Source organism: Curcuma longa, unplaced genomic scaffold (assembly GCF_044706935.1).
Source record: "Curcuma longa cultivar G26 ecotype Majalengka, Jawa Barat unplaced genomic scaffold, ITB_CL_G26_1.1 contig_18286, whole genome shotgun sequence".
Classification (NCBI taxonomy): Eukaryota; Viridiplantae; Streptophyta; class Magnoliopsida; order Zingiberales; family Zingiberaceae; genus Curcuma; species Curcuma longa.
This window is the reverse complement of record NW_027430782.1, coordinates 1-4,795: the sequence shown is the minus strand read 5'-3', so window position 1 is coordinate 4,795 and position 4,795 is coordinate 1. Positions and strand designations below refer to the sequence as shown.

General features: G+C 41.5%; 1 long non-coding RNA gene across 1 annotated transcript; it reads right to left on the bottom strand.

Annotated features, from left to right (window-relative positions):
• Positions 1-1,143: 1,143 nt before the first annotated feature.
• LOC141816820 (uncharacterized) lies at positions 1,144-3,507 on the bottom strand. The gene is made up of 3 exons (XR_012600745.1): positions 3,451-3,507; positions 2,831-2,910; positions 1,144-1,530 (listed from the first exon to the last, which is right to left on the bottom strand). It is a non-coding gene; the product is annotated as an uncharacterized LOC141816820 (long non-coding RNA).
• Positions 3,508-4,795: the final 1,288 nt, after the last annotated feature.

The window sequence follows — 4,795 nt, the reverse complement described above, 5'->3', positions numbered from 1 at the left end:
GTAATCACTTCAGCCCGATGATTCATCGTAGCATGATAGTGACTAACCAATCCATACCCAGAATGATACTAAACTCCATCATATCCAGCACTTGAAATCCACAGTAAGGGTATGACTATCGAATTTCAACTGCCATCCTCTAATCTTCAAATTCGTAATCAGTACTTCACCCGAGGGTAAAGAAACTGCTAGGTTACACGATCTAATCATCGAAATTCGCCTAATTTTCCTCAGAATGATCGATCCATCGATATCAGCCCTACTACGCCTCCGCTGCGCTTCCTTCTTGAGTAATAGCATAAACCGACCCAAACTCCGCGCTAGCCGGCTGAGTAGCTGAATAAGACGCAAACTGCCTCTCCGAGGACGGTCCTCTGAGTCTTCCACCACGTGGCAGCCTGATCACGGAGGTGGAATACAGCCAGCTCAACCTGCTCTGCCTCAGTGCAGGTAATATAAGTGAAAACCTCGATCACGTTCTCCAACCACGAACGTGCGAGCCATGGGTCAGATCCCCCATGGAATGTAGTCATCCGTTCCTTTACTGATTTGGCCAGTGCCAAAATCCGGCTCCTAGATCCCATCTGACTAGCTACCATCGGTACCGGATCCGGTATAGGTACCTCCGGAGTCAGAGGACTCTGCCCCGCTGAAGGAATATGGATAGGCTCCTGATGAACCATATCCTCCTCAGAAACCTCCGGGTCCGCAAACCTAGCAGGTCGTTTCCGTAGCCGACCACGTCCACGATTTCTAGGGGCCATGATAACACCTGGTAATATACAACTACAAATAAATTTCTAGAACAAAAGATAAATATACTAGAAACTTTACTTACAACTTGCTTGGAAGGTTCGTGCCGCTGTCTGTCCATCTCACATTCGGATCGAGTACTCAAAATTCGATAAAACCGATACGACGACAAATTCGGCGAGAAAGCAACTCATAAACCTACATGCTTGACCTAATAACCCTACAGATGAAATGATAGGTCACAGAGACTACAAATACGCAATAAATCCGACGGACACCGAGAACTCCAATGCAACGGAAATCCGAATGAACCTAGCCTGCTCTGATACCACTAAATTGTCACGCCCCGAGAAGGCCGTCCGAAAAATTTCGACAGCATCTCCCCTGTAACCGTGACAATTTCCCTGAATACATGCATAATATACTCAGCCACAGGCGGCTGGAATAGGACTACTCGTCCAATCAATACACACAACCACAGACAATTATAAATAAGGCCCACACGGCCACACGACAGCTAACACATGCACACTAAACAAAATAATGCGACAAAAGCAACACATACTAAGCGGAAAACATCGAAATCCGAATCAACATCCGATAACAAGTATAAATCCAACACACTACAGTCATAACAAATCCAAACTATAACGACATGTCCACGAATAGTAAATATACTAGAAACAACGACAGACCAAATGCAACTAACAGGAAAACCCTCCAAGATGAGACAGCAGCAGTCGACCGAACTCCAAGCTCCAAGTACCTATCTGTTACCTGGGGAGAAAACAAAAAACCCCAGGGTCTGGGTAGTGAGCATTAGATGCTCAGTGGGTACAGGAAATGTGCATGTAAGATAATCATAAGGAACAACAAGGATATACAAGTCTAAGTAAACATGTATAGAAGAAACAAGATAACACATATATGGTAGCAGGTATCAACAGAGTATCAAGAGTATCAACTAATCAAGCATGGTATATCAACGGGGACGATATGGAAAGATCAACTGTGCAACAGGTATAGAATCAGGTACATGTAAGCATGTATGTAATGTCATACAAGTGCAACAATCATGGCAAATAAATGCAACAATCAACATGCATATGAATAAAGTAAACTATGTAATAACCTACCAACGAATGCATGTAATATGCATCAACCATCGCAATCAAAAATAACAAGTCAAGTCACTGTCTGCACTCGTCGTCCCCAGCCATTCCTCTCGGAAATGAACATGAGGTGCACAACAGGACATACTGCGCAAACTCCAGCAACTGACCACTAAAAATAAGTGGGGAGTGGCAGTGTAGCAGGAGGGCAATGTAGCCAGTCCTGGTCGCACCCAACTGTAGTGCAACCTCTTACCCATGTGACACCACAACACGGCATCAGGTAAGAGCCAACAACATTCAACACCTACAACTACTATGGATGCATGATGATCATCCCAACATGTAATAGCTAATTTAATTAGCATGCTCAACAGGAATCAGCAGGGATCAACATAGGTCAATGATATCATGGTTAAGATTATTCTAGCCAGGAATAGATCAGATGGAGATCATACAACAGGTAACAAGCAACGAATCAGATGAGTATCAACTGGATAAATTCTACTGAAACAAAGGTATCAACATGATATCAAATAGATCATTATAAGATCAAACAACAGGTATCAACAGTGATAATCAAGGGTATCAACTAAATATGATGATCATCCAACATGTAATAGCTAATTTAATTAACATGCTCAACAGGAATCAATAGGGATCAACATAGGTCAATAATATCATGGTTAAGATTATTCTAGCCAGGATTAGATCAGATGAGAGTCATACAACAGATAACAAGCAACGAGTCAGATGGTATCAACTGGATAGATTCTACTGAAACAAAGGTATCAACATGATATCAAATGGACCATATAAGATCAAACAACAGGTATCAACAATGATAATCAGGGGTATCAACTAAATACTATCTATACAATATGGATATCAACAGAATAGATCGAAAGCAACAATACATGCACAGAAAAGGAATTCCTGTATTGACCAAGTACAGGGGTACCCACCTGATCAGAAGTCTGTCCACGCTAGAACCCCTAGAAAATATAATCAGACTCCGTGTAATAGGACCAACCAAATCAAGGTCCTGCAACAAACGATAATACAATACTTACTACAACCATACTGTATCAAATTACAATAATTAAAATTCTATAACTCACTCCCACTCATCCAATTAACCCTAACCCATGGTTAAAGATTAACTCAACATTTACTCGCAACTAAACTAATAGAATCATACCAAACCATAATTAGTTTTAACTCTAATTTAACCTAACCCGAAGTTTAGTTAATCTAACCATTTAGGTCTTGTTAACACAACCTAATTAATTAATTAACTAATTAATTAATTAAATTAATTGTATTAACCTCAACCCTTGTTTGATCATTACGACCTAACCAACTTTACCAACAAATTGATCAATATAACACATGGAAAAATCAAACCGATGGTTCTACCATTTCCAACAGTAGTCTACAACATCATTAAATTCAAGAATTGATCCACCCATTTAAACCCATCTGCTCACCTCATAATCCCAACCGAACAATAACTCTAAGCCACAATTCCATTGCTAAACCATAAGCCTAACAAAATAGCTAAGACAACTACAAGAACATTTACCTCAGATTGAAGCCCTAGCTCTCCTTCGATTTGGTTCTTCCTTGAGGCAGAACCACAAGATTCAAGGAAATTGAAGGTCGTGATCGGTTCCCAAATCACCCAACAACTTCCCGATTTCTTCTTCCTTTGCTTCCTGGCAGCAACTTCCTCAATCTCGGTCGGTCAGCCCTGACGTGGAGGCGGCGGCTGCTCAGCGACAGGGAAAAGCAACGCCGGACCGCGGTGTTTGCAGGCGGGGCGCGACGGTGGTGGCGGCGGGGCAGATTTGCGACAACGGCGACGGCAAGGAGGCGCGGCGGCGTCGAGCTAGGCGTGCTGCTAGGGAAGGAGATTTCGCCGACAGCGAGGAAGGGAAGGCTCCTTCTCCGTGCTATGGGCGACGAAGGCGGCGGTGTTGGGCAGCAAGGCGACAAAAGGAAAGGAGGAGAGGAGGCGGCAGTGTCGGCGTGCCTTTCTCCTGGCTTCGGCGGAGACGGCGCGAACAGAACAAGGAGGAGAAAATCGCGATGAGAAGAAAAACTTTCGGCTACTGTAGGTTTTTCTCAACCGGTCCTTTATACCTTCTCAAAGCTTCTTAATGGTCAAGATCCAATTACAACCCATTACCAAAAGCCCACAATCCATTCCAACAACCAATAACTTAAAATCCCATCATATTTCGTTTAAATTTAATTAAGTTTTAATTAATCAAACCTTAATCAATCTTAGAGTTAATTCTAATTAAACTTCCTCTAAATACAGATAAATTTTATTTATCATAAAATCCGTATGTTCCGGTATTTTACCCATCTACATCACTCACATCCCACTACATAATTCGTTATACACCCAGTAATCGCCTTTATAGTCCACCCAGTTACGGGTGACTTTTGACGAAACCAAAGCATATAACTCCTTATGTTGGGAACCATGGTGACTTCAGGTCCAAGGACTAATAGTCATACTAATAGCCACATGAGAAAGTATATGACACTCATATAACGATCCATGATACTTCCTCATGGCGGGTCATTCAGTATACATTCTCTAATGCATACCCATGTGTCAACTTGATATCTCATATCCATGACTTGTGAGATCAAATCATCATGTTGACCTACATGCTAGTCTCTATGCATTAACATTGTCCTTGAATGTTAATACTTGACTAGGAATAGTTTAGTGTAGTGTTCTCTATATCATCTCACTATCGATTCAACCAATCGATTGATATAGATACGAACCTACTACACAAGGACGCTATTATACTTAGTTTATTTGGCACTAATACAAGTAAGTATAATAACCACAAAAGTAATGCCTTTATAAAATATAGAAATATGATACATGTAGTCCATACATCAAT